Source organism: Equus przewalskii, chromosome 16 (assembly GCF_037783145.1).
Source record: "Equus przewalskii isolate Varuska chromosome 16, EquPr2, whole genome shotgun sequence".
Taxonomy (NCBI): domain Eukaryota; kingdom Metazoa; phylum Chordata; class Mammalia; order Perissodactyla; family Equidae; genus Equus; species Equus przewalskii.
In genome coordinates this window covers 37,377,610-37,400,980 of record NC_091846.1, presented here as the reverse complement: position 1 = coordinate 37,400,980, position 23,371 = coordinate 37,377,610, and the positions used below count along the sequence as shown (strand labels likewise).

Here is a 23,371-nt window from a genome sequence, read left to right as displayed (position 1 = left end):
TTTAAAAAGGGCTGTTTTTCTCAGATCTGATTAAAAAATTAGAAAAAATATTCTCGTACTGAGAGGAAGCAATTCCCTTGTAGCTAAAACTGCTCAAGCATACAGATGGTATGTTGTAAAATACTTTACTTAGAGCTCATAAAAAAAGTCATAAAGTTAGTCCTAGTGAAGGAAAGAAGCAACTTGATAAGGGGTTTAATCAGAAGAAAAAGACTTGTTCTCTATCCTAAAGGGCACATTTTCTCTGTTTGGCCATCCTTCAAGTCATTGTAAAAGATAGCTTTCATGTTTTTCATTGAGACTGTCTTTAAGCATTGAATATTTTTAACTTCTAAGATTATATTTCTTTTTTAAATTAATAAATGTTATTTTTTAGAGCAGTTTTAGGTTCACAACAAAATTGAGTGGGAAGTACAGAGAGTTCACATATATCCCTTGTCCCCACACACGCACGACCTCCCCCACTATCAATATCCCACACTATAGTAGTACTTGTTACAGTCGGTGAACCTACACTGACACATCATTATCAACCATAGTCCACAGTTTACATAAGTAACCACGGTTGGTGTTGTAGATTCCATGAGTATTCACAAATATATGAAGACATGCATCCATCATTGTAGTATCATACAGAATGGTTTCACTGCCCTAACACTCTGCTGGGCTCTATCTTTTCATCTCTCTCTCACCCCTAACCCCTGGCAACTGCTGATCTTTTTACTGTCTCCATATTTCACCTCTTCCAGGACGTCACATAATTGGAAACATACAATATGTAGCCTTTTCAGATTGGCTTCTTTCACTTAGTATTATGCATTTAAATTTATTCCATGTCTTTTCATGGCTTGATAGCTCATTTCTTTTTAGTGCTGGATCATATTCCATTGCCTGGAGGTACTAAAGTATATTTATTAATTCAACTATTAAAAGACATCTTGGTTATTTCCAAGTTTTGACAATTGTAAATATAGCTGATATAAACATTTCATGTAGGTTTTTGTGTGGACAAAAGTTTTCAATCCATTTGGGTAAATACCAAGGAATGCAATTGTTTATATTTATTTTTTAAAAAATAATTGTTATTTGTGAAAATTCTATAAGATCAATTGTGTTTGTTCCTACCACCCAGCATTATGTTGTGGTCACAAAAGACGTAATTTTTCATTTAAGTTTTTAATGACATTACCAAATAGGTAATTTTATTTTCTCTTTCTTTTTTCTCAGAAGAGCAATGCAATGTGAAACTGGTTTTATTTTATCCCATGGTTGTTACAATTAACTATACCCACTTTGCAGAAATTGAAAATGACATTAAATCAAAATAAGGATTCTTTGACATTGTCAAAATCCTTTTAACCCAAAGGGGCCTTACAGCTTTACCTGCTACTCCAGCAAAAGTTCTCTTGGCAAAATGGCGAGTATGGAATCCCAATTGGAGAGGGAGAAAGTTATCTGAGAAAGTATTGTCCTTAGATAACTTAAGCAAATTTTCTCTGAAAGGGGAAAGAAAGAGTGTAGAAGATAACTTTTTTCTTCTAAAGAGAAGAGATACCAGAAAACAGTATTTGTTTTTATAGCTCCATGTTAGGAAAAACTTTTTTTCATGCGAGCTTAGACAAACTTCATTAACAATGAGCAGTATGTAAAAATATGTTTTTTCTTTACTAATACGTAAAAGTATGTTTTTCTTTTCCATTTTGACTACCAGAAGAATTTAAAGCCCAATTTGAGCCTCATGTGTGCCAACTGTATGCAACATTATTTCCCCCATAATTGTGATAAAATTTCTAAGAAATTATTCTTTAATTCATGTTCTTTTCTGACTATCATTCATTTTCACTTATATTTTATCATTTTGTATTATGTGCTTCTGTTATATGCCATTCCACCCATGTGAGAAAAGATAGAGTATAAATAAATAAAGACACCTTGAAATGTGATCCTTTCTAACAGGTAATGAGATAGTAATACAGGAGGCATCCAGAGGTCATTTCAGGGGCTGCTCATCTAGAAGTTGCTCCCTATTGTAATTCACTGAAAAGGATGGTCTCACACCAGCCCCTTCTCAACTGTATCTTCTGAAATATAACTGGGGGCTGAAAGGGTTCCCATTTCTTTCCCTCATGCTTTTGTCCTGCCAGTCATCCCCAGTCTAAACACATAGCAGATTAGATGAAGGCTTAAAAGTTTCTTTTATTGAGGGTCCATCTGTATCTCAACACAGAATAGAATATATGGAGACCAGAGATAATTTTTTCAAGCTCTGTAGTTTTCTTTTATTAAAAATGTGGTACAGATCTACCTCTTAAAAATAAGGGGAATCCACGTGGGTACTTCTTTTGTTCAATCCCCCTCTCTCTCCCTTTTCTCTTCCTGCAAGGGCAAATAAGTTGATATAACTTCCCAGGGCTGGCTTGGTGGCGTATTGGCAAGTTTGCACACTACACTTCAGCAGCTCAGGGTTGGCAGGTTCAGATCTAGGTCACAGACCTACACACTGCCAATCAAGCCATGCTGTGGTGACATCCCATATACAAAATAGAGGAAGACTGGCACAGATGTTAGCTCAGTGACAATCTTCCTCACCAAAAATAAAACGATACAACTGTCTTAGTTTAGCTTTGACTGTGACCCCTCAGAAACAATAGATCTAGAATTACTGTGCTAAGCAATCTTTGACTCTTTCTTGGCCTTTCATATATCTAAGATGTACAGTGTTAAGTATTAATGGTACTATTTTGACCATCCATCATGGTGAATAAATATATAGATGAGTAAATATACATCTCCGTATATATCTCAAATGATTTATATTTGTCATTATTCAAGCCAGTAGGTGGGTAGCTAGACCAACTATGCTTTATTATTTGAGGATTCCCATACAAGTGTCTCTATCTAGCCCTCCAGAATAAGTAACTCAACATGGCATTCTTCTGCTTAAAATATTTCTGCTGTATACATTGCTTTTGGGAGAAAGACAAACTCTTTCACTTGTTTAACAAGGATACCCTTAAGCATCTTTATCCTGCTTATTCTTCCTACCTTTGCTCTTACTACTAGATTTGTTACAAATTACAGGATATACCTATATTCAATTAACTTCTGGTCCTTTAATGGGCTATGCTCTATCTCAACTCAGACTTTGAATATGCACTTAACTTGGACTACTAATTGCTTGTCCTTGACATCTCAGCCACATCATCTTTTTACATAGGAAGCCTTTTCTTAACATATCTCTCCATCACTACTCACCCCTAATCTGATTAGCTACCCAAACTTCATGCATATCCGTGTCACAGCACTTAACACCCTTTTAAATCTAACACCTTTTTAAATCTACCTTTTACTTGAACATATTTTCACTTCCATCACATTTTGAGGGGTAAATCTTGTTTAGTTTATGGCTGTATCTCCACAACATCCAACAACCAGAAAATAAACATTAAATGGCTTCACAAAAATGTATCGAACTCAACATTTATTGAGATAAATATATGTGCAGAACAGAGGTGAGTAAATTTAGTGGTCCATTCCAGACATATTGCTAAAGAAAATAGATGTATGATTTGGGGAAAAAGCTCTTTCTAACCAACGTCCTCTCTCTCTCGGAGGCTGAAATGATTTCTTTTTTTCTGTTGCCTACATTTCTACCAATCTAAAAAATCTATTACTAATTCATTTAGATAAGAGTAGCACACTCCTTCAACATCTGAATCCCTACAGAATGATTAGGTTGAGTACTCCTTCAATGTCTGTTTTCAATTGCTTTCCTCCTGTTGTTTTTCTTATTATAAAGAGATTAGCAAGCTTAATGCTGCTCAATATTATGATATAAACTGAAATCTATAGTAATTTCAAGATGAAATTCTAGAAAACTATTTGTTGCTGGGATTCAATATGTTTAGAGATATTAAATATTTAGTGTAAAAAAATCTCATTGGCATATTTTTCTACTTAATAAAATATGTACAGATATAGATTTTTTCCTTGGGACAAAATAAAGTCAATTTTATCACAAAATAACCTTTGTAAAAAATTGACCAAACTTGAAATATATTTATTTATCCTAAATTAACACTCATGAAAAAATAATTGCTACCAAGTTTCTAACCATTCATTGAAGGCAGCCACAGGGCAACGTGCCCGATGTTTATCCCCACCACTCCACTAAAATGGCTCCATCAAGGATACATTTAACTTTCACATTGCAAGAGCCATTGATCATATCTTAATCTTTATTTCACTGAAGTAGTCACTCACATTTGAACCAGAATTCTAGAGTGAACACGGGCAGGAGGAAAGTGATGAAAGCACATTTTGAGGCACATAATACTGCAGCAAGAGTTTGACTTTGCGATCTTTCCAATTGGAAACTTTGAGAGGCTAGAAGAGTGCAACATGTTGTCAGGCCTGAGTCCCTACCTCATGTATTTCAAAAGGTTGTATAAGTCAGCCAGCCTGGTAATCCTCAATCCCTACTATATAAAAACCACAGAAAAGTAGAGCATGGATTTACCAAATTCATAGACCCCAGTATAAATAACTTCTATTTTTGGACCTTAGCTCAAACAATTTCAATAATGTTGAATCATCTGCTCCAGCTTAAGTAGCACTTAACTGTATCCGGTGTGTCCATTTACACAATGGACTAATTAGTAGAAATCTAATTCTATTTACGTCAAAGAAAATAAAGAACAGAAATCAACTTTTCCTTTCTTAATATTTTAATTCAAAAAAGTTTTTTTCTAATTCCTGTCTTGTGAACTATTCCTGGCTAGCAAGAGTTTTACAGAGAAAAGTCCTGTGATGAATGTGGTCTTTTGACCTCCAATCAGGCAGCTTTATTTTCAGATAAGTCTTCTTAAAATACCAGAATTGCTCTGAACAAGCATTTTGATTGAATATTTTATAATGTATCACCAGTTTCTATATTAGGATATAATTCTAACTCCTTTTTGAACTTGTTTAGTTTTCCCATATGTGGACAGGACCTCTAGATTTTCAAATCTAAATGTCCGATGATGAAAAAGACAATGGGCAAAATTTCTTTGTGATGGTATGTTATTAAAAATTTACAGATTTGCTTCAGGGCATCATTGGGAACTGCAAGACTCCTTCTAAATGCTACAAATAAAGGAGTTGTCAAAACACAGTGTTTGCAGTTGCTCTCCTTCCATTTTTACTGAATAAACTTGAACCAGACTTCCATTCCCACCACTCTTGTAAAAAGGCTCTGTCTTTCACATTGCAATAGCCATTGGTCATATCTTAATCCTCATCTTATTTGACAGGACACTCACATTTGAACCAGAATTCTAGGCTCAAATGTCCAAATGCTTACTCTTGTTGACAATTTCCATTGGAAATCTGATAGGAATTGTAAACTTAACCTATCTAAAACTTAAATTTTGAACTTTTCCCCCAAACCTCTTTATTCTGCATAGATTCTTCCAAAGCAGATAATGGCAACCCTATTCCTCTAATTCCTCTCAGGAAAAATTCTTGGGGTCAGTTTTAGTTGACATCTTTCTTCCCCTTGCCCCAGCTATTCATCAGAAAATTCCATTGGCACTATTTTCAAAATATCTAGAATTTTATCACTTCTCAACCCCTCTAAGGCTATCTCTGGTCCAAACCACCAATGTGCCTCACCTAGATTACTGAGAGCCTTAAAAAGGTCTCTTACTTCTATCACTGCCAAATTACTGCATGACTTCTTATCTCACTTTCTTCATTTCCTTACTCAAAATTTATCCTCATGGTCATGCCTATCCTGGTAACTTTATATAAAATTTCATCCAGATACTCCATATCAGACACACACACACACACACACATACACACATACACACACACACAAATACACATATATCACTTTCTATCACTTTTATCTACATTAATTGTTCCCTGTAGCACTAATTACTATCAACAGGCAGAGGATGAGATATCAGTTACACACCTGCCAGCAAATAAGGAGGGGTAAGGCTCCAAATTCTATATTAATTATAATAATAAATGTTGTCTGCTTGTAAATTTGGTGTTTCAGATACCCATAAAATTTCACTTTAGTTTATAGGTCACTGCACACACCGAACGACCCAACAGAGCCTCATCTGCATCTAACTACATTTCAATGACAAGAACCTGGACTTTAAGACTGAACTTCATATGGTAATGGGAAAGGACTCTTAGAGTTTGGGGAGGGATTTAATGTATTTTACATGTGTGAGGAAAATAAATAATTTGTAACCTGAGAGTGGACTGTGTTCAATTAAAGATGAATAGAAATTCTTTGCCCTCTTCCCATTGAAATGTGAAGTCCAGTTTTTCTCCCTGTGAATCTGACATTACCCAGTAATTTATTTTGGCTAATAAAATAAGAAGTAACAATGTTTAAATTAGGAGACTGAGCCTTAAGAATTCTGTAGATTCTGTCTTTGTCATTTGAAATGTGCCTTTTTGGAATCCAAACACCGATGCTTTGAGGAAGTGTAAGCACCCGTAAGCAAAGGCCCATGTGGAGGAGAACTGAAGCTCCCGGCCTACAGGCCCACCAGAGGTCTAGCTGGAAGCCATAGAATAAGGGCATTTTGAAGTATTCAGCCTCTCAATCCTTCAACTAAAACCACAAAAAGTGAAAGGACTGCCAAGTCAGCCCACAGAAATATGAGATATGCTGTTTTAAGCCACTTTGTGGTGAACATTTTATTACCTAGCAATATATGACCCAAAAAATGGTATTTCAGGGATCCATACCTCCTTCCATTTTGTTGCTCTGCTATCTTCTAGAAACATGGTATCCTTTCGTGGATTCTCTATATCCAGGTAGGAGATGAGAAAATAGAGAAATGGGAATCCTAAGGGAGACATTTTAGGAACCATACTTGAATGCAGCACATCTCTTTTGCCCATATTCCACTGGCCAGAAAGTGATCAATAAGGCCACACGCAACTAAGAAACTCAGTAATGTACTCCAGCAGTGCACCTGAAGAAGTGAAAAATCACTGGCACTTTCCATAAGATAGAAATACAACCACTATACTACGTTCTCTCCATAATATAGGAAGTGAGAGTATTTGCAAAGTATGATGGTGTAGATATTAAAGTAGGACGCTTGGGGAAAAGATCATTAATTTGAAACAAATCTTTGTTAGAATGAATGGGAATTAACTGTGGAGGCTTCTCTGGAGTTCAGTTGTGACTGTAGATCCTAATTTTGTAATGGCACTGATAGAAACAGTTCTCCTAATGAATACTCTGCTTAAATCAAGGGCAATTTAAGAAAAAAATAAGATTGTGCCATTGAACTGGAGTTGAGTTTTTAGAAAAAGATGTGGGATATTCAAGGAATATGAGAGAATTACATTGGCTAGAGAATTGGCAGGTCATATCTATGGTGGGGTGATCTGTCATAGAAAAAATAATGAAGACAAGAGGTACAGAGATTAGTAACGTGGAGTTACAAAGTTATGAAACTCTCAGTGAGGTAAAACATCACATCCAATGGGATTAATAAAGTAAAAAATAAAGGAAGAGATAAGCATTTGAGGCTACAAAATTACTTGCTTTAGAAGTAATAAAATCATGGCTGATGGCAAGTATCCATTTCAATAGGTAAGTGAATTGGGCTGAAGTGGAGTGCAGAGCAAGATTATATATTTGAAAAAGTTATAAGACTGTATAGGTCATACCTACACATATTGAAATAACTCAAGACCATGCCAAGACTTGGGTGGGATTGTTGTTACATAGAGTCTCAAATTTTGTTAGAAGTAGGCAAGGGCAAGGATAAAAGCATGTATTTTTGACAAGGTGAAATAGTGATAAAGAAAGAGATACTTGATATGAACCTCAAAAGAAGAAACTGTTTATCTTTAGGTGGTTGAGTGATTATCTAAAAATTATGGTGGAAAATCAGAGAATGGTGACCTGATAAAGCATTTCCACTTCCAAAGCCTGAAAATAAGTCAATTGTAGAATTGTGAATTGTGTGTGTGTATATGTGTAATCCTGCATTGTTAGGGCTGTCTGAATAATATTTACTGAATCTTGGTACCAGAACTAAAAGAATAGGCCTTGGAATGCAATTCTTGGCTGATTAAACATAGAGATTTCCCTCTCAGAGATGTATTTTACATTTCAAGGGAGTGGGGGCTGACACCCAGGACTTACCTTTCCCCTGGAGAAATTTAGTTACATTTTCAATTAGAGTAAGAACTCTTTCTTTGGAGCAAAGGGTTTTCTTCATTCTTGTAGGAGGGGAGGGGGAAAGTATGTATATAAGCAGATAACATTCATATTTCTGTGTTCCTCATCAACAGTACAGACCTGATAGGTGTAAGATAACATGCATTTCTCAGCATGTTGGCCCAGGATCAGGAACTGAGGCAAAGGGGAGATGACACAATTATTATGTGAGTATTAATAATTCATCTGTCCAATACAGGAACCTCCTGTGTGCCTTTAGGATAATATTAATTACCCTCAGAGCAGTATAACAGGGGATGCCAGGTTTTACTCATGACCTGCAGGAGGAGGGAGAACAATATGAAGTCAAAGGTATGCAAGAATTTAACTATGGGATAGGGATTCTGAACGTCAGCATGAGATGTTTTAGAGAAGGTAGAGGAAACCCAAAAGAGTATGGGACTGAGAATCTAAGGTGGAATAGATGACCTTGGGAGGTCTTTAAATGTAGATGGTTACTGAAAGCGCCCCAGATACAAGATGTCATGAAATGAGCTTTATTCAAATTTTCAACAGGAACTGATACACAAAGTTTCTGTGAAGTGGTCAATCACAGCAAACTGAATATTAGTGAGAAATTGTTGTGCCCCTAAATATGTCTCAGACAGTTGCACAGATAAAGAACTTAGACTCTCTCTGAATCCTGGCCTCATAGTGAAATAAGCACCAATTTTTAGGGTGGAACGAGTCACAATTAGTCGAGCCCACAGTTGGCTGTACTTCAAAGGAAATTCTAGCCAGATCCGATTGTACACTGAGAAAATGAGGTTCAGCTTCAAGACTGGCTGATCAGGTTTTTTCCTTCGTGAGGAAGGGGGCGGTCAGTATCCCAGACCAGGAGCATGATGGAGAAAGGCATGTGCTGCCATACAACGCACATAACTTTAGAGGACAAAATTTCCATTGCGTACACAGGAAAGAATTTCAGGGCCACAACCCATGAGTTATTTTCAGAAAATTTTCGTTGCAAAGAGTGAGATTTCTTCATTTGTATTTCACTTAACCAGAATACTAAATCCCTCTATTCTGCCAATAAAGTGTGTATGTACTAATCTGAAATCAGGGAAAACTAAAGGAAATGGTTTCTCAATTTTGATTCCCTCTGCGTGGTGGTCAATCAGCAACACGGGGGTTTCTTTAAAAATGAAAAAAGAACTATATTTTATTAAAAAAGAATTCCTAATTAATTCTAGAACACTGTCCTGAGGATTAATGATCTAATTTATTGAGGTGCTTATAACCCTATCTGATCCAATGTCAGCATTATATAAGTGTTTGTTGAATGAATACAATGTGAAAAGCCTTATATCTTTCATCTGAAACCTCAAAGAGACAGCTATTTAGTTCACATCCTGTGGTTCAGGAAGGAATTATTCCTGAAGTTTCAGTTTGGAATTCTTAGTTGCCTTTGAGAGCAAGTCTGTGTGTGTGTCTGTTTTGTTTCTTTCCTTAGATTTGACTTTTCTAAATGAATTATTCTAGATTTTTAGTTAATAACAAAATCTTGTCTCATTATTCAAAACAATATATCAGAGAATACATTTATATTGCTGGGATTCCTACCTGAATTCAATTGTCACAAACAATTAGCATTTATGATAAAATTTTATATATTATCATTTAAATTACCTGGAATTCTATACCAATACCTAGCTACACATATGTGAGAGGTTTATATTTAGATTTTCTTTCTTTTTTTTTTCTTTTTGCTGAAGAAGATCCACCCTGAGCTAGCATCTGTTGCCAATCATCTTCCTTTTTTTGTTTTTTTTTGGTGTGAGGAAGATGTGCCCTGCTCTAGCATCTATGCCAATCTTCCTCTATTTTATTTTATTTATTTAATTTATTTATTTTTGGTGAGGAAGATTGGCCATGAGCTAACACCTGTGGCAATATTCCTCTATTTTGTATGCGGGATGCTGCCACAGCATGGCTTGATGAGCAGTGTATAGGTCCACACCCGAGACCCAAACTGGCGAACCCCAGGCTGCAGAAGTGGAACATGCAGACTTTACTACACCACGGGGCTGGCCCCAGAAGTCTCTTAAAATTAAAATTGGTCATATACACACTACTAATTCTGAAGAAACAAAGGGAATCTATTTAGAATGTTTTGCATATTTTGGGTTAATTAAATGCAGGCATCAAAATTTAAACTAGCTTTTCTCTGGTGAAGAGATGTGAACACTAATTTTAATAACTAAATTGAATAAAGGTTAGTTTGAGTTCCAAATATGAGTTTCAAATAAAGATAACCAATGTTTCTTAGGTAGGAAAAAAGAGAAACCTGTAACAAAGTTTATATGTCCCTCAACAAAAAGCATAAAGTCAGTAAGAACCCGAAAGACTCTATTTTCAGTGTAGTGCACCGAGGTTTAGCTCCATAACGCTCATTCTGGCTAATTGGCATCAAGCAGTTAAACTTGCTATACTACACTAGAAACGCAACAAGTACAACATCAAGCTGTGCATATACGTCAAATATGTTTAATATCCTATTGCTCTACTTAAGCTTTACTCACCAGGACAAGCTTCACTGAGGTTGCTGTCTTCTAAACAGAAAGAGGAAGATCACATTGAACTTTTTACTTTGAACAGCAAGTGCCAGTGAGGAAAACAGTCAGGCTGTGTGGACAAATGACTTACTGTTCTCACAAACTAGCCTCCTACACATAAATGCTGTATTATTTTTCTATTGCTGTGTAACAAATTACCACAAACTTAACTGTTTAGCAACACACTATGAAATTCTGAATAAATTAAAAAGAGTTTGATTCTTTTTTCTTATCTTTTTAATCCATGTTAAAATTCTCACAAAGTTAATTCAAGTACAAAAGTTATTATTGTGCACACTGATGATGTTGTGAAAGATAAATAAGATGCCACATGTGACCTCAAGGAATTCGAGGACCTTGGAATATCATCAGAGATATTGATATGTAAACAATTTTCTTATTTGCCGTGTTGTACCAGAATATCACAAGAAGTTATATTGTTTACACATCATTATCACAAGATATTTCAGAATGTCATAGCATGTTTGTGCATACATCTGGATTTCAATGTGTTCCTAGTCAATCGTAAGCAATGGGTAGATTTAACCTCTCCTCATCTATAAATCATGATAATACATACATTGCAGAGTTGGTTTGAGAATTCGTAATAATCAATTTAAAGTGCAAGAAACTCAATAGTTACCTTATAGTTAAAAACTATTATCATGCTTTACACTCTTTTTCACACTTTAAGAAGCTAAAAAACAAAGTTTATGTTATAGTGAAGGGAACCATGATTTGGAATCAGGTAATGTAGACCAAAATTAGACTTGTGGATTTGGACCAGCGCTACTTTTTCTACTGAATTACGAAACGTTTGGATTTTTCTCAGCTTACTCCTTCGCCCATTCTCTCAGCTGTCTACATACTCTCACTGGGAAATCTTGGCTAATTCCAGGGATTTAAATGCTAGCTACAGTCTGATGACATCACATTTCTATCTTTACTCTCTTTAGTTTATAAATCCAATAGCCTATTGACATCTCTACCTGGATGTCTCATAGACACTTCATGCCTAAAGCTGAGTTTTTCTTTATCTACCTGCAATCCTCAAATTCTTAAATATTTTTCTTCCGCTCTTACCATCTGTTCTATTATACATATACCTTCTGTTGTTAGAAACACATGTATTTTCTTTTGCATCTTTCTCTCCTTCATCATGTAGACCAAATTCCTCATTAAACTGTGTTTAACCTCCAAAATATATCTCAAACCTGTCTACTCTGTCTTCATTTCTATGAACCTTTTCCAATCTATCACCATCTCTTGGCATGATTATTGAAAGAGGTTCCTAACTTCTTACACTTCTACCACTCTAATTTACTTTCAGTTCAATCTCAGAATATCTAAATTTAACATTTATAAAAACACCATTAGATTATTTCCTCCCTCTGCTTAAAATTCCTAACATCAACAATGGTATTGGGAAAACTGGATATCCACATATAAAAGAATGAAGCTGGAACCATACCTTATACCACATACAAAAATTAACTCTAAGTGGACTAAAGACTCAAATGTAAGAGCTAAAACTATTAACCAGTTATGTGCACTAGTTATGAACAGAATTTTGATAGACAATGCATTTTTTGTTAACTTTCTTGTTCTCTCTTGCTGCTACGTGAATCGACATGCTTCACGTAGGTAACAATCCTTCAGGAAAGATTTTTTAAAGAGATGTGGAACAGAGCCAAGTAGAGCTTAGGGGAGCTAAGCAGAGGACAACACAGTGGTAGCTGACATATGAGCAAAAAAATAAATTTTGTTGTTACCAACCTCTATAATTTTAAGTTGTTCGTTACTATCACAAAATTGACTACCACAAACCTACAGGAAAAAAAGCCATACTATAACATGAGTCAAATCTTTGTACCAGACGCCAAAAGTTAATTACCTCTAAAGCTAACCTTTTGAAGCCATCTTCTCTAAGTATCTACTTAGTGCTTATTCTCACTTTAGTAAACTCCCAGCAAGTAAAGCCTACGCCAAAAAGACAGAGCTTAATTTTACACATTTCATATGATATCGACTCCTTTTCCTGATTCCATAGACCAAGGCAAGGGATGCTTCTTGCCTCCAGAAGGTGGAAAAGGCAGGGAAAGGGATTCTCCCATGATATCTCCAGAAGGAACTTAGCTCTGCCAATGCCTTGATTTTAGATGACTGACCTCAAGAACTGTAAGATAATAACTTTGAGCTTTTCTAAGCTACATAGTTTGTGGTAATTTGTTTCAGCAGCAATAGAAAACGAATATAGATTTTGGTATCTGGAAGTGGGGTGCCTCTGTAACAAATACATAAAAATACAGAAATAGCTCTAAAATTGAGTAGTGGGTAGAGGCTGGAAGAACTTTTTGAGGAACATGATCAAAAGAGCCTAGACTGCTTCGAGCAGACTGTTGGCAGAAATATAGTTGCTAAAGACTCTGCCAGTAAGGGCTCAGAAGAAGTGGGAATCAGGGTGGAGAAAACCTGTATCATCTTAGATAATATCTAAATCATCATCAAAAGACAGTATGTAGAAATATGGATGTTAAAGACTGGATGTTAAAGCCCTACGGGTGACGGCTCAGAAGGAAATGAGAAACATGTTACTGGAAAGGGGATTGTTGTTTATAGTGGCAGAAAGATTAGCAGAATTGTACCTACAGTTATGTGGAAAGTAGACCTTCTAAGCGATGACGACTTGGATATTTAAATGAAAAGATTTTCAAGTAAATTGTTGAAGATACAGTCTGGTTTCTTCATGCTGCTAATAGTCAAATGCAAGAGGAAAGGGAAATATAGATAGATTAAGCAAAATAGAACCAGGACTTAACAATTTGAGAACTTCTCAGCTAACCAGATTGCCAAAGTTGTTAAAATTAGGAGATTCACTGTCAGAAAAGTGTTCTCTAGAGAGAAAACAAACAGCGTGACTGGACAACTTTTTGCTAGTGCCTTAGAAGGATCAAAAGTCCAAGTATTCATTTACACACACATTTCACTGAGAAGTGGATGTGATACAGAGGCAGAGAAAGAAAGAAAGAAACATGCAGAGAGAGAGACAGACAGAGAAACAGAGACTGGAAGAGAGGGACTGGAAGAAGTTATTATGTTGCTGGATTTGAAGAAGGAGAAAGGTACCATGAGCCAAGGAAACGTAGACAGCCTCCATGAACTAGCAAAAGCAAGGAAATGGATTCTCCTAGTGCCTCCAGAAGGAACCAGACCTCCTATCATGAAGACTTCAGCCCTGTCAGATGAATTTGGACTGCCAACCCCCAGAAATATAACAATAAATTTGCATTGTTTTAAACCACTAAATTCATGATAATTTGTTACAGCAATAATAGGAAACTAACATAGGCGCTTAACATGCATATATTTAAAATATATTTCAGTTATTAACATAAAATTATCTTGCTAGTCCTGTTGATATTTTTCTAGGGAGAAAAGCTGGTTCTGAGTTACTTGCTCCATAAAACATTGAAAGATCAGCACAAAACTTTCTTAATTGATCACTCAAGTAGTTATTTTTTCTCTTATAATTCTAAATATCTTAGAAAGTTAATTTTTGCCACATGTATACTTAAATGCATACACTAGGCTATTATGTTATATATTTATTAGTATGAATATATAAAAAATTAATTCAGTTATTCTTTTTCAAGTAAATTGAACACATTATTTGCAGGTTTTTAAGATGAACACAAATAACAAGATGGTAAATAAGAAGATTTCTTAACCCTCTGATAAGTATGGGAACATATAAGGGGATTGAATTTATTGCAAAATTTATCTCCATTTTGCTGGCATAGCAATTCAGGAGGGTGTCTTGGGAGAGGAGCCAGGTCATCCTTGACTTCTTATCTTCTGTAGTACATTGAGTGTGCTTATTGATATGCTTGAAGGCCCTGGGGTTCTCACTGTGTCAGATCACAAAGGGTTTCAATTTGTAGCCTGCAACATTACCCCCAAGCAAGACTGTTATCCTGTTCTTAAAAGCCTTGAAACCTCGCATTAACTTGGCCTCCTTATGGATGAAAGTCCTTTCAGGCATACATTTCCAGAATAGGAAGTTTTCATTCATATTTAATATTTACTCTGGCAAGTAATTTTCCTCCTTATTTTCCAGCTTATCTAGAATTTCCAAAAATTCTTCTGCTGCCTTCATATCAGCACTCTCAGACTCACTACTCTCTCTGACATTATCTAATAAATAACAATTCTTGAATTGTTTAAACTACCCAGAGCTGGCAGTAAATTCAACATCTTAGGGTCCAGCCTTTTCTTTCAAAATTGCAAACAAACTTTTTGCTTTGGCCATGATCCTCATGGTGCTGAGAGGGATACCCTTCTGTGTCAGGTCTTCAACCCAGGTTACTAGAGGTTTTTCCATGTCTGATATAAGCCCTTCTTGAATTATTGTTAGTCTTGTTGCCTTCAATGAAGCAGATCCTTTAATAACTTATATCATTTTGTTCCTATTCTTCAAGATCATAGCTATGGTGGAATGGGACATGCAAGACTGGCGAGCAACAGCCAGCACTGATTTTCCACCTTTGTAGTCCTTAATCACTTTTAATTTTGTTTCCAGGTCAATCACTCGACATGGCCTCTTACTAGCAACATTAGCAGTGGATTTTGTACACTTAGGGGCCATCATGGAACAATGTGAGATTAAATCAAGCACAAGAGAAATGAGGCAATCAAGAGACAAAGTAAACACAAGATGTATGAGGTTGCTGGCAGCTTAAGATGACATACTGTTTTACAGTACAATTTTTTAATAAGTAGAAAGACTATACTCTAAAATAATGATAAAAAGTATAGTATAGTAAACACTTAAACCAATAAAATAGTCATTTATTATCATTATCAAGTATTATATACTGTACATAATTGTATGTGCTATACTTTTATATGACTGGCAGCGCAGCAGGTGTGTTTACACCAGCATCACCACAAACATGTGGGTAATGCGTTGTGCAATGACATTATGATGACTACAATACCACTAGGCAATGGGAATTCTTCAGCTCCATTATATCCTTATGTGAGCACCATTGTCTATGTGGTCCATTCTTGACCAAAACATCATTATGCAGTGCATGACTTATTGTTGGAATTGTCAATCACAGCTTATTTAGTTGAGTGCTTATCGAAATAGTTACCAATTGACATAATTTGTTATGAAGATTCTCAACCTGACTGAATTTATGATAGATTTATTTGTATTTAAGGAAGGTAACAGATCACTTTATAAATTAATATATCTAGTTATTGCTATACATAGTGCATTTTTACTTAAAAGTTATTTAACACAATCTAATATAAAGACACGCATATATATCAATGTTGTTTCTTTTGCTGAGGAAGATTGGCCCTGAGCTAACATCCCTGCTCATCTTCCTCTACTTTATATGTGAGATGCCTGCCACAGCATGGCTTGCCAAGTTGTGCCATGTCCGTACCTGGGATCCAAACTGGCGAACACCAGGCAGCCAAAGTGGAACATCTGAACTTAACCACTGCGCCACCAGGCCAGCCCCCAGTGTTGATTTTTAAGGCCTTATTTTCATGACCAAGCTATATAAAAAGCAATATTATAGTAATTAAATGTTCTGCATTCTATCACTTTTAAAACTTTCAATATTTTTTCTCTAAATAATTGAATCCCATAATATGATGGATAAGTTAGTTTTGAAAAAGATTTCAGCATTTAATATCTGTGCTCAGTTTGGCAATTGCAAATAATGATAGATTAACATGATATTAAAGTTGGTAATATATGATCTTTATGTTTAGATGATATTAGATAATAAATATATTTAAGTAAATTAATTCAAAGAGCAATTTGTCTCAATGATAATTTCATTGTTAGTTTATTTAATTTTTCATTCACAACAGATACACTATTGTTTCTGCCAGTTATGGTAGACTTTGGAATATAGCACATGATTTAGCCCCAGAAATTTCAATTACTTCAAAACAATTTCTCAAAGATAAGATTTGCTAATGGCCAGAAATGAATTTCTTGAAATATAGGAAACAAAGATTTTTGGAAAAAGAAAATTGTTCTTTTATTAAATCAAGAGAGTAAATGACTGATAAAAAGAGAGAACACAAGTTAATAATATATATTTAAATGATCAATTATGGCTACCACAAGATACAATGCAATCTAAAATTTTATGTGCAAATATTTCCCAGAACATGATAACTTAAGTGTCCAATGTGCCTTCGTATGTTTTAGCGTAATACAATAAATACACTACCTTGATTATTTCTAGAGAGAACAATTATACATAGCCCTGAAGCTCCTATAAAAGTAAATATTAAAAAGGAAAATATATACACAGATTACCATGATTAAATAACTCTAGGCATTCTAAGCAATTATAGTAAACAGAATGACTAGAAAACTGCGTATTTCAAGAGTCATACACTTGTTCTTTCAAGCATGTCTTTGGCTTTAAACTTCCAGACTAGTTGGGGTTTATCATATGCAAGAGGGATCAAGAATTTAATCTTCACTGTAGACTTTCAAACATTTTCTAGGGAAAACATGAACTTTAAAAATTTATCGCACTGCATGAACTGCCCAAGAGTGGTTTTCTTATGTTATATGAACACCCACACATTGGAAGTAAATATAAAAAATCTCTATTCTCACATACTCCTGGCTTTAAATAGTTTTTGAGTATTATATAACCTTTGCATGAACAGGCCATTAAACTCCACCAAAATTATTATAAAAAATGGATTAGCTTGAGGAATTTTAAGCAATGCCTCAAGAACACAGACACACACACACACACACACACACACACTACAACTAGGGGATATTGAAACCATTTTCTAACCAATATTTTAGCTTTATATTTAATCTAAATATATTTAAGTAAGCAATATATTTAGCTTTAGAGTACTAAAATATATTATTTTTCAAATAGCATGGCAATTAATTCAGAAAATAAAATGAAAAGTCCATCAAATATATAATTTGACCAAATATTCTATAATGCCTTTGCTTAAATATAGAGATAAAAAGTACAAGTTTTCCTTAAATTATGCCTTTTCATTCTTTCAATCACATTCCACATCCTCATATCTTTGCATTTTAAAACTTCTGTTGAAATAAGAAGAGATTTATTTATGTATCTGTTGGCTTGTTTCTTTCCTGACTACATGTCAAATCAGGGGTTGTGGGTGGAAAACGTCCTATGGTGTTGGATGTCTGATGTGACTTTGTCCACGATTCCACAATGAATTTAAGTGGCTTTTTAGGTGTTCAGTGTATATATGCCTGTTTAATGTACATTCACTCTATTTCTGAATATGATTTGATGCAATAAATTGGAAATTTACTAACTCCATAGTTACGTAACCAATATACATCTAGTACCAAAAATAGTAGATAATTTTAAAGTGGATAATATGAATAAAGTGAATAAAATAATACATGCAAAAAATCAGATTTCTAAACAAAAATATGTACAAATGAGTGAATTATAACAAGCAGAACTTCTTATTTCAGTGTTGTTAGATCACTAAAGATAAGTGAAAGAATGGGACTTCATTTTTCTGAAAGAAACAGAGAGAGCATGATCAACCTGATTAGGTGACTGGCACCTGATCTCTACTGGCAGGAAAAATTCACTATATCAGCTTCTTTCAGTTTTCGCACTTGTAAATTAAGGTACGAGACTAATACAGCTTTTCCAGATTTGTAATAGATGTTACCTTCAAAATAAGTTTTGTGGTAAAATATATTTTGTGAATAGTTGGATTAAGCCAAGTTAAACACGTTTCCTTACAACGTTTTCTTAAATGCTAATTGCTCGTGAATAGGGTTGCCTGATTCAGCAAATAAAATACAAAATACTCAGTTAAATTTGAATTTCAAAAAACAATGCATATTTATGTGTCCGATAGTACGTATGTCCTATATAATTGTGGAGACATTATTATTCTAAAAAATTATTCATCATTTATCTGAAATTCAAGTTTGGTTGGACATCTTTTATCTAGAAACCCAATTGTGAATATACAGATTTAACTGGGCATATTTTATCTGGCAACCTTATTTATGAGTATCCACAGAAGGGCTGTAGCTTTCCCCAATCAGAAGCCTGTTTTTGCAGAATAGTTGATGAGGATGCCTTCAAGAGCGCACCTAGTTTGGAAACACTTCTAATCATCATTAACTCTATTTAGCTGAAAAAAATCCGAATGGAAGTTTATTCAAGAAAAGGGGAAATAATATTAACAGCTAATATTTATTGGGTACTTAGGAGAGGAACCATACATGAATTTCTTCATTGACTCCATGCAACAATTGTTATAATTCTTATTTTTCCAATGAGAACTTTGCAGCCCCAGAATGCCGACCAAATCTATCAAACCTACCCAGTTTGTGGGGGTGGGGCTGAGATTTGAACGCCGGCTGTTGTGACCTCTGCTACTACCGGAACTTCACCCCACCACACGCTTCCTCTTTACTGTAGATTTCAATAGTTATAATAAATATTTTCAAATCTAATTGTGTATACTTTATTTTATAGAGAGAGAATTATTTGTTTTGATTTTATTTTTTAGGTTTTTGTGTTATTTTTTCAGTAATGGATTTATAAGAATCTAGTTACCATATAATTGTTTGTTAGCAAATCTCAGCAGCAATAGTCCTGTGAATGCGTGGTGGTGAGCCTTAGGTAAAATAGCCAATTCATCTTTTCACTAACTTAATGGGAAAAAACAAACTTCCAAGTCAACCTAAAATGGATTTTTTTTTAGAAAATTAGGCAGTCTTCTGCATTTAATGTGGTTTATGTGGATATTTATTTAAAGCTGTAAAATACAGAGGCAATAGAATGGGTTATGTAAAAACTGTTCACGCATGCACTCTGTGTCGTAAAATTGATGTTGAACTGCAAAACTAGAATATACAAATTTGGGGTTGGGAGGGCCTTACTTCTAATTTTTTGATTTTTCTTATACCGTAACAGGGATATATGGCATTATTATTATACACATTTTTTCCTTGCAAAAAGAAATTGCAAATATACCTTCTAAATTCGTTGTCAATTAGTCACTTCAAACTGCTTTACAGAAAGGAGAGGACAAGAGTTGACTTCCCATATCCCTGAATTCTGGATGACTAGGTCTGTGCCATCACTTACCAGATGCAACTGGGGTCTTAGAGGCATTGCTACAGATATTTCATAGGTATGAGGATATAATGGGAGATGTGACAGGCGTAATAAGAAAGTCTTCAGGCTACTTCTTAAATTACAAGAAATGAGAACCCAGAAATCGTTAGCATTACTGAAATAGGACTTTTTATAGCTGGATTGTCCTTTAGCCTGCACACAGTATGCATCCGCGGTTGAATTAACACTGCTATCTAGTCATTGCAGAGAATTTTTGAATATAAATTCAAAAATGGTGGAAAAACTTACCAGACTAATTTTCTTCCTTAATGATATTCAGGAACTAAAGGGAAAAATAGACTATAATAATGCTAGTATTTTTTTGTCACACATTTCCTGTTGTTACAGAACTTCTAGTAGAACAAGGTTGGTATTTTATTCAAGAAAGTGAAAGTATAAAAACTAAATAATGTAAGTTTTTTATATGGTATAACTTACATGGAATTATTATAAAATGTCAGGAATAGACGGAAGTAAAATGCTCTGTTTAATAGAAAAACAAAAGATAGATATACGATGGTTGTAGATATTTTAAATCCTTTTAAACTACAGAGCTCAAGTATGTTTTAAAATAAGCAAAAAATCACACAGATCAACAGTATATCAATAATCCCAATGAATATATATATATTCACAAGTAACTTGGTAATATCATAGTAAAATGACTTGAACTTATTATTACATGAATACTGTATAAATAATAGATCATGTCCACCTAAACAAGCAGGTATATCAAGTATATGTAGCAACTATCAAGTCCTAAATAAGTCAACTGTAATCCTTCCTGTCAGACTAGAACCTGTTGCTAAAAATAGCTCTATTACTTGAATTATTTTCCTACAGCTTTTCCTCAATAACATTAATAATCATAATAATATATAAATAACTATATCTTGATGATGTTTTATTTGTTTGTATTTTTCTCCCATGGAGTGTTTACAGGGTAGTTTGAGAAGATTGTGAGGGGTTGAAAGAAGATACTAGCACAGTAAAAACAGTAGAATAATTTCACCTAGAAAATTGACCAGGCTAGACAGTTCACATATTACACAAGGAACTCTGAAAAGAATCATATCATTGGGATGGGCTTGTGCCAAATTATAAAAGAAGAAAACATGCAGGAAAAAAAGCGTCTCAATTTTTTTCAACATACTGTAGAATTGAAGACGTAAATAATAGTTCAATTGGAGAAAGGCTCTACTGTCTATAAAGAATGGACTCTATATAATTTTAGCTGCATTCCTACAATTAACAGAAAACCCTTTCCAATAGCATATGTAAGTTATGAGTTTATTTATCTAAACCTTAGATAAGCTTTAGGTGCTAAAGCAGTAGGAAGCTTGGGGATATGTGCCCAGAGTTCAAGGGAAAAGCACAGAAGCAACTCTTTTCATCTTTCTTGTTAACTCGTGGCTTTCAAATTATAGACAGAAGAAGGCCATTTTAACCCCAGTTTTAGGTCTGAAAAAAAAAAGGGAAAAGAAAGGAAATGGAAAGGCGATGTCTCCTAATAAAAACATATCTTTTACTAGGCATTTTTTAATTTTTTAAGGATACCCTGCCCAAGCACTTTTACCTTTTCTTCATTGACTGGATCTCTTTTACATGATCACCATAGGAGCAGGAAATGTGGGAAGGCAGATATACTATTTTTACAGCCCTAATGGTAAGAAAACGGAAAAGGAGGGAGAAAGATTGTGCACGGCTTTAAAGTAACAAATTCATACTATCTTCCAAAGGGGTACTCTCAGAAATATATTAAACTTGCCCTTTTCTGTCATTATTGTCATTTAATACCATTTAAAAGTAAGTATTGACTACAGATTTGCTATTTCTCATTTTAAACAGAATAACAGAATAGAAAAGTAAAAAGGATTTCTTTTAGTTTGTTTGTTCCCACATTTTCAGAACCCTCATTGTTACATGCTCCCTAGATGAGAAGAGAGAATGGTTCTTAGCTAAAATGATGAAAATGATGGCAACTTAAGGAAATTGTGGTATGTGTGCATGTGTGTATTTACAGAATTTTAAATTATTTTTTCCTGGAAAAAATGTCCAGTCAATAAACACTCTTCTGAGATAAAATTTGCTACTGACTGCTCATACATTTTGTACATCTTATTATTAGCTTCCAATTAAAAGCAGTTTCACAGAGAATCCTGGATTTGTATTAAAAACATTAAAATTTCATCATTCAAGTCTGCATTGAGTTTTTATTTTTTTACAATTTCATTACATAAGAAATCAAATACTCCTTTTCAAGTAGTTTGAATTTCTTGAACTTGGCTTTATAATTTATAGATGAAAGAGAATTCTTTGCCTATTCCTCTATTTGATATTTAGGGGGAAAATATGTTTGCTTAAAGACTCTGGGCTATATTGAATCCTTAATGAAATTAATAGTCTTGTGCAGAGATCAAGGATGGGTGACAGTCCTACCTACATATTTAAGTTGTGAACATTTTTTTTTTCCGTACAGAGCTGTGATCACTGTAGCCACCTGGTATGAAAAAGATTTCCATGCAAGTTCTCAAACATGATTCTTTTTCATCCTGTTGAGACATTTCCTGAATATTAGCAGAAATAACTCATTCACTCACTTGTAATAGAAATGTCAAGGTAAGTATTGTCAAGAAAAAAGAGTGCTGTTAGTGCTGAAGTGTTCCAACTGCTCTGAAACTGCCTCTCAGAATACCTGCAAATTTAAAAAAAAAGAGAACGTGGGGACCTGGAATTGGCCACCCCAAGATATGTCTCTTTGGCATCAGGATTATTTGAAGCTGATTGCTTTTGATAAACTGGGACAGGGAAGGAGGCTCTGAGGAATGGAACTTGCCCTTCGTTAGGACACATTTACATTTGTAAGGTAAATCTCTATCTGTAAAAGGTGCCTCCCTCTCTGTACCAGGAAGAAGAAAGGAGATGACCTTCTCTCCAAAACTCTTAATCAATACCAAAGGCAAGGACTTAAATCTGCATTTTATTGTGCCTGTCTGGTAACCTCCTGTAACTGACTTCCCTCCCCCTCCCAACTTTGGCATTTCTTTAAGGATTAAGCATCTTTCCTTAGGCTAGGAACTGATTGCTGCACTCACCTGTGACCGCCCAGCTCCAGACGATAGACTTGCCTCCTGCTACGCCCACCGAGACAGCAGACCACTACCTGCTGTGTCCATCAAGCACTGTGCCGACAGGGCAATCTTGTGACTATTGTGGGAGGGACATTTCAATCACATGTGAAACACCCTGTTTGGGGGTATATAACCACTCTGTGCACCCCACTTCTTCGGTGCCCTTTCTTCCTTCGGGTAGAAAGGCCCCGGGCCATGGTTCCTCATAAAGCTTTGTTTAATTTTCTCTTGCTATTCTGT

The 23,371-nt window shown here is 34.9% G+C and overlaps 1 long non-coding RNA gene across 8 annotated transcripts in view; it reads right to left on the bottom strand.

Moving 5' to 3' along the window:
* Window positions 1-10,899, bottom strand: part of LOC139076470 (uncharacterized) — a 110,446-nt gene extending 99,547 nt beyond the window's left edge. For 6 of the 8 annotated variants that reach the window (XR_011528111.1, XR_011528108.1, XR_011528107.1 and 3 more), the window contains exon 1: window positions 10,774-10,899. This is a non-coding gene — a long non-coding RNA (uncharacterized lncRNA). Of the gene's footprint in view, window positions 1-6,759; window positions 6,861-10,773 lie in introns of all 8 variants that reach the window. The other 2 variants (XR_011528113.1, XR_011528112.1) reach the window with 1 other exon arrangement.
* Window positions 10,900-23,371: the final 12,472 nt, after the last annotated feature.